This window comes from Belonocnema kinseyi, chromosome 9, assembly GCF_010883055.1.
Source record: "Belonocnema kinseyi isolate 2016_QV_RU_SX_M_011 chromosome 9, B_treatae_v1, whole genome shotgun sequence".
NCBI classification, from domain to species: Eukaryota; Metazoa; Arthropoda; class Insecta; order Hymenoptera; family Cynipidae; genus Belonocnema; species Belonocnema kinseyi.
This window is the reverse complement of record NC_046665.1, coordinates 134,753,674-134,766,263: the sequence shown is the minus strand read 5'-3', so window position 1 is coordinate 134,766,263 and position 12,590 is coordinate 134,753,674. Positions and strand designations below refer to the sequence as shown.

At 27.2% G+C, this 12,590-nt stretch overlaps 1 long non-coding RNA gene across 1 annotated transcript in view; it reads left to right on the top strand.

Moving 5' to 3' along the window:
• The first annotated feature begins 2,816 nt into the window (after nt 1–2,816).
• The window catches only part of LOC117179337, a 207,285-nt gene continuing 197,511 nt past the window's right edge, over nt 2,817–12,590 (top strand). The window contains exons 1-2 of the long non-coding RNA XR_004467912.1: nt 2,817–3,221; nt 11,635–11,728. This is a non-coding gene — a long non-coding RNA (uncharacterized LOC117179337). The remainder of the gene's footprint in view (nt 3,222–11,634; nt 11,729–12,590) is intronic.

Here is a 12,590-nt window from a genome sequence, read left to right as displayed (position 1 = left end):
AGCCTTGGAGGAGATTATGTTGAGAAATAAAAAAAAAAAATTCTTAAAAACGTTGTTTTTCTTGGTCAGGCCGGAAACTTATCAATCCACCCTCGTAACTATTCTGTCGAAAATTCAATACTTTTATTAAAAAGTTATCCTTCTACTGAAAACTCAACTGTGTTGGTTAAATATATCCTTTTTTTGTGCCGAAGATTTAACTATTAAAAAATGTAACTACAGTGAAACTCTTCAATAGTTTTCCCTTCTAATAGCCCTTCCGAGAATTGACGTCGCGCCGCATATAGGTGTAACAGGTGCTGCGCGGGGTGCGCGGGATCTGCGGATGTCAATCAAGCGAGCAGTCAGGCATGAACAAACAAAAGTGGAGCGGGCTATAGTAAGTTAGTTCCTACCCATCGTCAACCCCGAAATCGGAACTATAGAACAGTTTCACTGTATTTGGTTAAAGATTCAACTGCTTTCTAATAAAATTCGTCTTTTTATTTTTAAATTAAACAAATTTGTGTAATTTATTTACTTTCTTCAACATTATTTTTTTTCTTGAACAAAAATTGATCTATTATGAATTAAACTGTTTTTGATTAAAATAAAACAAAAGTTTGGTTGCATTATCAATAATTAAATTTCCCGTTGAATTTCCATTCTAGTTAGATGAAAAGTTTCTTATTATGTCTTAAGCTGAGCATTCATTTTTTGTTAAAAATTTAATTATTAGGTTAAAATGTAAGTATTCTGACGAAAATTCAATACTTTTATTAAAAAGTTATCCTTCTACAGAAAACCGACTATGTTGGTTAAAAATATACTATTTTTTGTGCTAAAGATTTAACTATTAAAAAATTCAACTATTTGGTCAAAGATTCAACTGCTTTCTAAAAAATTCGTCTTTTTGATTTTAAAATTAAACAATTTTGTGAAATTTTGTTTTCTTTCTTGAACAATAAATTTTTTTGTTCCAAAATTTATCTGCCTTGGTAAAAAGTTCAATTTTATTTTTGTTAAAAATGCCACAAAAGTTTGTTTGAAATATCAATAATTACATTTTTTGTTGAGAATTGGCTAAAAATTTATCTACTTCAGTTAAAGATTTATACTATAAAATTTAATTTATCTATATTTAGTTAAAGATTCAACTACTATTTGGTTGAAAATGAACATTTTTATTCGAAATTTATCTATCCGGGTAAATATTCGACTGCTTTGTATGACATTTTTTTTTGTCTTCAAAATTTAACAATTTTGTTAAAATTTTGGTTATTACAGAATGGAGTCGCTGCATGAATTTTAAATAATATATTTTTTAAATACTGCATAAAATTCTGAACAACTTATTGCATTTAAAAATTTTTTTGAATACTTCATTTTTTAGAAAAAAAATATTAAGAAAAAGTATCGAAATCGCTATTAAAAATTCGGCGACCTTGAAGCGTCACATCCTGCAAACAGCTCAAACAATTACTAAAGTTGCTTTATTGTCTAATGAAAAAATATAAAAGCTAAAAAAGATAGTATTGATTAATGACATTTAAGTGCGTGAAAGTGAGATATTTATAATTCTGGTTTTAGTGAAATTCTAGACATTTTAAATACATTTTAGTTATTTTAAATACCTTTTAGGCCCTTTTTTATAATTTAAAAATAAGTTTACAATAATAAACACAACAATAGGTAGAAATTTTCTTGCAAAAGTTCAAAAAGAATTCTTTAACAAAATTTTTTTTAATATTCAAACTTATTTCGAAAAATTTTTCTTTTCTAAATTACATTTCTTTTTTAGTGTTATTTTGATTTAACTGTGAATAAATTGTGAAAATATTCAATATTCCCATTGAATACTCGTTTTTAATTGAAAATTCTACTGTTGTATAATATTCGCCTGCTTGGTTTGCAAATCTATCTCTTTTGAGAGTATAATCTTTTTTGGTGAAAAATACAACTTTTTGGTTCTCTCTACATCTGAACCAGTTAAATGTTTTACTTATATCAATTAGTAACTTTATTCTAGCTATGAATCAACTTTTTAAAAGATTAATCTTTTCTGATGGAAAATTTAATTAATTGGTTCAACATTTTTTTATTCAACTATTTTTTTATTTAGAATAAATATTTTTTCTTAAATATGAACTATTCGGATGGAGATGTAACTGTTTTCTTAAACATTTAATTGTTTTGTTGGAAATTACAATTTTTTAATAGAAAATTTATCTTCTTGCTTTAAAACTTATCTTCAAGGTTGTAAATTTAAATATTTGGTCAAAAATGGATGAAAATACGCTTCAAATTAAATTTAATATAGTGTGACATTTTCGAATGTTTCTAATTTTTTAATTTTTTAAAAGCTATTCCATTAAATAATAAAATTTATGATTTTTTCATAATTTATTATAAAAAAAGCGTAGAAAAATAGAAAATAATATCCAAAACACTTATGGTAAAAAAGAATTTTTTTTTTCAAGTTATTAAAAAAAATGAATTGCCCCTCGACGTGCAGACATCTTGCTAGCTGACGTCACAACATACGTCACTCAGTCCTAAGCATTGACTGACATCTATCTTTATTTTTCAAAGAAATATATAAAAAGGTCGATAATTATCGTTAATCACAATTTTATAAATGTATATGATACAAAATTATTAAAAATTTATTTATCTTTTACTTTTTTATATTATTATCTACATTAAAAGGCACAACATTAAAAGTAAATTCAAGTTTGAACGAATAAATTTTAAATTTCGAACTTTGGTATTGCTAACGGTCGACAGGTGACGCCACCATAAATATTTTGAGTCAGTTGCTCGCAGGCCGCGAAGATGTAAATATGGACCAAAACAGACTGTTATTTTCGTCATTTATCGTTTAATTATGTGCAATTAAGGAAAAATTGACGGTTATTAATCTGGATTGATATAAAGTGGGACACTGGGGAAAGTGCGTGTATGTAAAATAGGTGAACTTTGATTGTAAAATGACATGAAAACTTGTGTGAAAAAAAACAATGAGAAAGGTCGAAATTGCAAATTGCGGGTAATTAAGTGCCTTATTGTGATGACAATGTCGGGAAGTGATTGTTGAAAGGAAAATGTCAAAAGTATGGGTAATTGTCTTTATTGCACCTTGATGAAAGAATGAGGTGATACATTTTCCATGGTCAGGACATTACTTCAAGGCTAAGGTGTAATTAGCTCCACACGTCCCATTTACATCAACCTACACTCCTGTAAGTATCTCGCAGTCTCTCAACAATTCTAGAATCTTATTTATGACTTAATGACCATAATAAATAAATAGATAATCCTCGATTTATATATCTTTTCTCGGATGTGAGAAAATCTTGAAAAATCAAAGATGGCGGCTTTTTTATGAAAATGAAAGGGCTGGAGGGGATGGACGAGTCACGACTTTTATAAACAAAGCCGCCATACTGAGTCATTTTTTCTAGATTAGATCAGTTGAATAAATCGGGCAACCGAATTTCTGGGAAAACCTGGAAATCAGGGATTTTTCAACAAAAAAAATTTCGATAGTCTGGGAATTTCTCTAAAAAGTACTTTACATTTAGGGTTTCCAGGCGCTCTGATTTGTCAGCAAATGTGCTGATTTTTCACACTTGACACGGACTTAGTGATTTTTCATGAAATGCACTGATTTTTACCCGAATCGGCAATTTCTAAAAATATATTTTCGTTTTTACTTTGCGGTTTGAAAAAAAATTTCCTGGCAACGGAATGTCAAATAAGAAGAATTATCATTGTTTATTTGCCTGATTCACTGAATCGGATTTTTTTTAATTTAATGGCGTTTGGTTAGGTGAGATTTGGTTATCTACTTGCTGTTTATGTGTAGGTGCAAGAGAGGGGGAGGGGGGCGGACCACAAAGAAGAAATTAAGAAAATAATTTAATTTTCAACGACATAAATTATTCTCTGACAATATAGTTACATTTTTAACTGTATAGTTCGATTCTCAAATAAAAAAAGCTGAATTCTTAAAAACGTATGCAATTTTTAATCAAGAGAGATGATTTTTTATTTTTTATCCAAATAGTTGAATTAACAACTAAAAAATATAAGTGTTCAACAAAAAATGGATTGTCACATTTTCAGTTTACAAAGATTAATCTTTAAAAAAACCACAGGGCAAGAAGATTAATTTTCTACCCAAAATACAAATTTTCCGCCGGACACTGAATTTTCAACAAAAAAGTTCATTTTCTACCAAGTATTTAATTTCTTAAATAAATAGTTTATTTTTTAAACAAAAAGTTGAATTTTCAAATAAAAAAGATTAGATTTCAACAAATTAAAAAACGAGTTTAAAAAAAATATTAAATCGATTTTTTAGAAAAGTTTAATTTTCTAACAAAATAGTTAAATTTTTAACCAAACAGTTGAATATTCAACTAAAAAAGACAAGTTTTCAATCAAAAATGGAATGGTAAAATGTTTAGATTGAAAAACTAATTTTTAACAGCAAAGAGCGAATTTTCTACTAGTTAAAATCAACCAAAAAAAAAAAAATAATAATAATAAAATATAAATATATAATAAAATAAATAATTTAAGTAATTATATCTACTAAGAGATTTTTTCTTCAACGAAAAAAAAAAGAATTTTCTACAAAACAATTGAATTTTCAATCTGAAAATAAGACTTTTTAATGGAAAAGTTAATTTTAAACTATATACTTTAATTTTCTTACAAATCGTTTAATTTTCAAGCTAAAAATGCGAATTATTTACAAAGCAGATGAATTTTCATCCAAATTATTAAATTTTCAAATACAAATGATCAATTTTAAACCAAAAATTAAATTGTTATATTTTCAGTTTAAAAAAAACTGGTTAAATTTTCCGCCCTAAAGATGAATTTCCAACTAAATAAGAATATTCACAACAAAATTAAATAATTAACAACCAGGTAGTTGAATTTTCAAACAAAAAAATGAATTCTCGACTAAAAATATAATTGATGATATTTCACAGAATAAAAGATTTTAATTTAAATAAACAGTTGAATGCAATAAAAAATACAAATTTTCTACAAAATAGTTGAATTTTGAACTAGAAATGAATTTTCAACGAGAAAGCTTAACTTTTAACTAAGAAGATGAAGTTTCTACAAAAAAAAAAACACAAATTTTTAGAAAAATATATGAATTTTCATTTAAAAAAGAAAAGATTTTAACCGAATAGTTAAATTTTTAACTAAAAAAGTGTACAGTTTTAACTAAGAATGTAACGGTCAAATTTTCAGTTAAAAAAAAATCAATTTTGAACTGAGTTGTATTTTTTTTCGACAACAACAAAATTTCTTTTCAACAAAATGGTTGCATTTTCAATAAAGTAATTAAAGTTTCGACCAAACAGAAGAATTTTTAACCAAAACAAAAATTTTAACGAAAAATTGAGAAAAAGGGGAAATTTCTTATAAACAAGAGAAAGAGATATTCTTTAAAATGGGGAAAAGAAGGGATTATAAAAGTGATTTTCCAACTCATTAAATTATTATTGAAATGTATTGTTGCAGGGACATCAATATGTTACATGTTACCAACCGTAGTTTTTGAATTTACTTAATTAAATTTAATTAAAATCCCTTTAAATTTGGTAAAACTTTTGAAAATGTCTTGGAATAATTTAATATACCCTAAAAGATTTCAAGTATTAAAAATTCCATTCAATTACTTCAATCAATTAAAAACCCCTTGGAATATTTTTAAATTTCCTAAAATATTAAAAATCATTCGATATTTTTTTAATATCCTGAAATTTTTTGAACATCCATTCAAAATATTAAAATCACTTGTAAATTCCCTTATCTTTTAAAATATATTAAAATATGTAAAATATTTTAATTGCAATCAACTCAATTTAATTTCTAAGTTAAGAATATCTTATAATTTGTTTACACACATTTATTTAATAATATATAAAACAATCTGAGGATCCTTTAAATATTTCTATTTGATTTTCATGAGGGTCGAAAATCTAGAAAAGAATTTTTTTGAAATTTGCAATTGAAATGTTTTGGATTGTCTTTATACATAAAATGAAACCATTCTGAAGAATAAAATTTTAGGTCTGGAAGTCAGGGTATTATTAAAAAAAATTAAATTATGTTTATCTTATGAGTTGTAAACGAGGGTAGTCCTGAAGAGATAGAGAAATACCATTTTTTTCTATTTTTGGGCATCAAATGAGATTCTGAGGCATACAATTTTAAGTTTGGAAGTTAGGGTATTTTTTCAAATTTTTATCGATTTTTGCTATCTTTGGGGTTGAAAACGAGGGTGTTACGGAAGAGTTAAGAGAAAGTAACTTTTAAGCGTATCTTTGAACATTAAATGGAACCGTCCTAAACCTTAAATTTTAAGGTCTGGAAGTAATTAAATAGGCCCCTTAAGAACTTTCAAATTTTTTTAGGTCTCACCTAAGAACTTTTTTTTGGAAATTCATTTTTGTAAAACGTTAAAAACTTCAGAGAGGTGTACTTTAATTTTTTTCCTTTTATTTGATACTTTCTTTTCAGGAAACAAATCGTGCTTCATTCGCAAATAGATATTTAATGCTGAGTTTGATGATAATTTTGTGTGACATACTCCGTAATGTAATATTGCATATTGCCAGACTGCATAATTAATGCAAATTAGTCAGTTTTTGGGATAGATATTGGTTATTTTCTGCCACTTTTTCGGTTTAAATAGGTCACTTTTTTCAAGTAAAGTAGGCTGCTGAAGCCCTGAAAATAAGTCGAAAATTTATGACGGAAAAGTCAGCAGGTTTTGATATGTTTTGTGGTCAATACATTTTCCCTAAAATTGCTTCAATTAAGAAGTGTTGTCAAAAAGAGCTTTTTCTCTAGACTATTTTGATGGATTATAATCGCAATCTAATCGCGTCTTTTATGCTCAGAAAACGATTTTCTTGAATCAACAAAAAATCTTATTGGGTCTATAAAATATTTGGTTGAATCAACCCAAATTTTTATTGATTCTACCGAATTTTTATGTATATTAAAGAAAACAATTTTCGGGTTCAAGCAATTTATTTTTCTTTCTGAGTGTAGTGAAGCTCGATCTTGCGATTCCCTTTGCCTGGCGATTACTGCTCAACAGTATTACGTTTCTGATATGTAATTTTTGAATATAAAAACAATATTAGCCCAGAATGGGAATACGATGCTTTCCAATAAAACGAAAAGAGAAACTGGAAACGCTGTTCGCTTTACCATACATAATTCATATCTCTACCTCTCGCACTCGGCGATTGGTCGGCGATTTTATCGATAAAAGCATATTCGACATTTCCTATCTCATCGCTGATAAAAGATTGGAATATTGGATCTCTACAGCTGGATCCTGGCGAAGAGTAAAAAGTTCTCCGACTTGGACGTTTGCTCATACAATATTCTATTTAATCAAAGCAGCAGAGATTGACTGAATAGCAAGTAAAGTTGGAAATGAACAAAACTAGTCAGTAATGATAATAACATCATTGAAACAAAGCATTCTTTGGCTCAATTGAAAAGTTTCAATGAATATTTCCCCTTTGAAACCATTTTGTTTGAATTAAATCCACTAAGACTTTAATATTCGAGAAAATAGATTATTTCAAATAATATGTAATTAATTTCTCTAATGTTTTCTAAAATTATAGTTGTTTTTCTTAATCAATAAATTACTACTGAACTTGAATATTATGAATAGCGAATATCTCATCTTATCAACCAAAATGTTTTTGAAGTTATCATGGCTGCAGGCAAAGCAAAATATTTTCTGATTGTCTCTTGCGATTAATTTTATGACTATACATAGAACGTTCCCGATAAGAAAAATACAATTCGATAAAATATATTGATTTGGCAAAAAAATGATAGGATCACGCAACAAATGTGTATTCTTGCCTAATTTCAACCGCTTCTGTTAAATGTTTTAACCAGGTTTTTTTGAAGTGACTCATTTCATGATCTCATTTAATTTCTATATATATATATATAGTGTACACAAATTCGTGGCGAATAAAGCTGGAACTTGTTATTTCATATAAAAGTTTGAAAAACAAATTTAATTCACATATCAGCGTAAACTGTATTAATCTTTTTTCCATTTAACAATAGACTAAACTTTGTTTGATCTAAACTGAAGGGACTATAAATCCGCTTATCGTTTTTATGATGTTTTTCAGTAAACTAAAGTGTGAACAATATTTCCAAGCATTCACCATCTAATGGTTTAATGTGTAATTGTTTGTCAGGCTTAAAGACAAGTTTGTCAGACAATGAGAAAGCAAATCCACGTGCTATTTTTTTAAATTTGGAAATACAACATAATTTTATTGAGGAAAAAAAATGGATGAAGGAAAAGAAACTCCACCTGCTATTTTTTTAACTTTAGAAATAAAACATGATATTCTTAAGGCATACGGCATACGTGCAACTTCTAGCGTTCACTCGACGATCGTGAATAATATTAATTAAGTACTGTTCCACTTGGGTGATTCAATATTTAATTGATTCGTTTATGAATGTTCTTGTCATGTTTATGTTTTAAAAAAACCGAGGCTCTTTTAAATCGGGTAAAATCTGTTCGAATGTTAATTTTAAACTGAAATAATTCCGAGTGTATCACTGTGTGAGTCGAGTACGAATTGAATTAAAAATTGGGACAAGGCGCGGCATTTTACCGCGACCTTCCTCACTCTATCTCCATGTTTTTCATTTTCGCACGTACGACGCGGGTCGTTTATTCTTTTCTACTTCGACTGCTATATTTCCTTGCAGATTCATTTAAATATGAATATAATTTTTACCGAGTAAATTAACAAATATTTTATACTAATAAATCGTGAGTTAATAAATATAGCATTTCTTTTTTAATACAATGGAGACTTCATGACTACGGATGTTGATTAATGAAGATAACGATAAGGAGTAATGAGCTTTTTAAATCGTTCGTATGATACGGTTGAAATAATTTACAAAGAATATTTTTATGAGTGTTTGATTTTTTAATATTAGATAGAAACCTTTTGCCATGAAATTTTATTTTTTGATCTGCAATTCAGTCGCAAAATTTGAAAATGAAAGGCTTCAAAATTGATCACAATTGGTCACAATTTCGAGATAAAGAATTTACAACTTCACAATTTGAAGTTTTCTGAATCAAGAATGGTGAAAATCAATTGGTAAAATTCAGACTGGAAATTATAATATTTTATTTTTGCAGCGGAAATTTTTGTTTCATAAACTGAGCTGGATAGAAACATTGTTTTTCGAATGACCGTATTTTGACTAAATTTTTGAGAAAAAAGTCAAAAATGGTTGGGGAGTGTTCAAACGATTCAGAGAGATAAATCAGGATTGCTATAGTTCAGGAATGTCTGGAAAGTTAGAAAACAAAAAAATGGTCAGGGAATATCTGATAAAACTTTAAAGAGTTAGTGAATTTTTGATCAACTAAAGTTGAAGTTTATAAAATTCTGTACGACTTTTATAAATATAAAAGTGTTTACAGAAAAAAAGATAAACATTACATCGATTTCCGATGAAAGATTCGCTGCAACAAAAATTAACTTTACAGGATAAACTTTAACAAAATATTGGTTAAACTTTCTTTTCTGTTTCCATGACAACACATGTGTTTTGAAAAACGTGAAGTTGTCTGAATAAAACTTTATCCCTCTCAAAAATTTCCTGCAACCAATTTTATCATTACTTATTCTGTGTTAAGATGTAATAGATTTTGTAGCAACCCTAACTAAATATAAACCTTATAGCATGAGAGCGAAGTTTTGATAACAGAAATTGAAACTAAAACGAAAGAACTTATTGAAAATATGCGAATTTGATTTATTTGAATAAGAGAAAATGATTATTTTCATAATTTTTATTTACTTTCATCAATGTCAATTTTTTCATTATCTTGAGAGGATATAACAATTTTCCTCCCAACAATTTATTTTTGACCTCTAATCTAAAAGGTTTTTAATTATCAAAAATCACTAGAATAAATGGACAAATTTAAGGAATCATCAACGGAAAGGAAGCATGTTTTCAACAGAGTAATTTTCATAGGTTTTCAACTTATTTTTTTTCTTCTATCTAGCTTCAAAAATTATTTTAAATACTTAGGACCATTATTGATAACAAATATTATAAAATATGTGAGAAATTGAAGAAATTAAAATAAAGCACTGAATTTTGTATTTTTTATTCAAGTCAGAGAGAAATATTTAATTTATCTATTTTTTTTAACTAACCTTAAATAAATATTTTGAACAACTCACGGCCTTTCAGTGATAATAAATAACCTCGGAAATGACTATAAACACAATTGACAAGTCCAAGGCTTAAAAAGCGCAAAGAAAGACAGTATTCCACATTTTACTTTCAGTTTTGAATTTTTTTAGGGAGTTTAAAAAAGTTTTGGGAGTGTGTTAGGACTTACACTTATAAAAAAACTCGAAAAAATGTATGAAGGTGAAGGAAGAAAAATATCAGAATTTGAGAATGGTCCCTTTCCGTTTTTGATTCATTCAACTTCTCGTTATTTCCCAAATATTTTCTAAGCTTTGTTAGATAAATATATCTTTTTTTAACATAACTCAGTATTTTGAAAATTTATTGCATTCTCATTGATTTTTTATCTAGATATGAAATTTTGTTAGCAAATTTTTATTAGCAGAATGTTCTCAAATATACCCGAAAAAAGTCTTATGTTATTTTTAAAAAGATTGTTTAAAAACAGGGATCTTTAAAACATGAGTTATCTTTCGCGGAGTTGAATTATATGAAAATCGTTTAAGATTAAAGTTAATTTAATTTACTAAGAAACGAAAAAATAATAGTTGAACTTTTGGATTTGTTCATACAGTATACACATGGATACCTATTTTTTTATATTATTATTACCCCTATTTTTTTTAACTTCGTAAATTTACACAAAAATCATGTGTATAAGAAATTAATTTTTAAATTAGATGTGAACGAAAATATGTTTAAAGAGTTTACGAGAATTGTATGGGAATATTATCTTAGGTCTTCGCTGGACACCCTGTTATACTTTTCATTTTTAACAATTTTAGTCTATTTTTCCAGGTCTCTTAATTTTCAAACCAAATTTTTTTTATTAAATCCGTCCAAGTTATTTCATATTTTAAACTGTAGTATATAGTTACAAATTTTTAAATGATAAACTTTCGACAACAAATAATTTCAATTGCAAATATCTAAAATTGGATTCTATCCATTTGAAATCGTTGAAAATTATACAATTGCAATCTGAAACTAAAATTAAAGTTATTATTTTCGATGTTTCAGATTCAAAATTATTTAATTTCCAAGTTCAGTATTTTTAAAATGTACATTTATTATCATTTATTTTGCAATAGTATATCAAATTTCGAAAGCTTTGAAATATTGATATTATACTTATTCAAAGTAGAAGCTCCAGTTTAAAAAGTATAAGAGAAAATTAAAATTTGACTCTATTGTTATTCAATTTTGACTTTTGAATGTGCATTTTTGAAACGTTTCACGTTTATAGTTGTTCAACTTTGAGTGCTTATTAATTTGACTATTTGTAAATATTTATAAACTATTTTTTTGTTGTTAAATACCAAATTTTATTTCCAGTTTATCCTACATTCGTTGTGATTATGAGTCTGAAGGACAGGATGGATGCTGAGATTTTTGGCAGTCAAACGGATGGGAGTGAAAATCTTCGACGGTGAGTCAATTTTAGTAATTTTTTAAAATCGCATAGTGGCCATTCGCTGAACTTAATTATTTCGGTCAATGAATTTTTACATTTGTATGCAATGCTTGTATCAGCTCAGGTTTTGTTGTTTGAAATTCATAATGGACAAGTGAGTGCATCCAAGATAACATAATAATTTTTAAATGTAAACAAATAATTAAAAAATATTCTATAAAATAGTTTAAACAAATTTCAGCACCATTAATACAAGTCTTTAAACTAAAAAAGTTATAATTAAGAAGATATTTTTTATAGTAGGTATAATATGTTTGAATGGTTATTCTTTCGGGTCGAAATAAATGATTGAATGATTGAATGGCACAGAAATAATTGAAAGAAATACCCGCGGAATAGTTTTTTTTATTGGGGAAAAATTATGATCGATGAATGATTGTGTTGGCGTGAGATCGAGTATTCTGTTTCTTAGTTAACGCTAGGCAGGCAGGTAGAAATACTGCGGTGTGAATGATTGAAAAAAGTTGTGTACATATTTTAACATCGTTAATCATAGTTACGTTATCGAAAATTTGTAAATAGATTTTTTTAAATTTGAGTCACGCCTATCCCGAAAGGGAAATGGCTTAATGGTGTAATAATAATAATAATAATAATAATAATAATAATAATAATAATAATAATAATAATAATAATCAGAGTCTTGTCCAGGAAGGCTGTATGTGTTTAGCAACCAAAAATTTGGACAGCACATGATCGTGGATAATCTGTGTGGATAACACAGGCCGACAAAATTTGACAAAGGTCCGGAACCAGAGACCAGACCTAGTATACCCGAAGGTTTTTGCTGCGATGAATCCGAATCCGACCTCAGAAA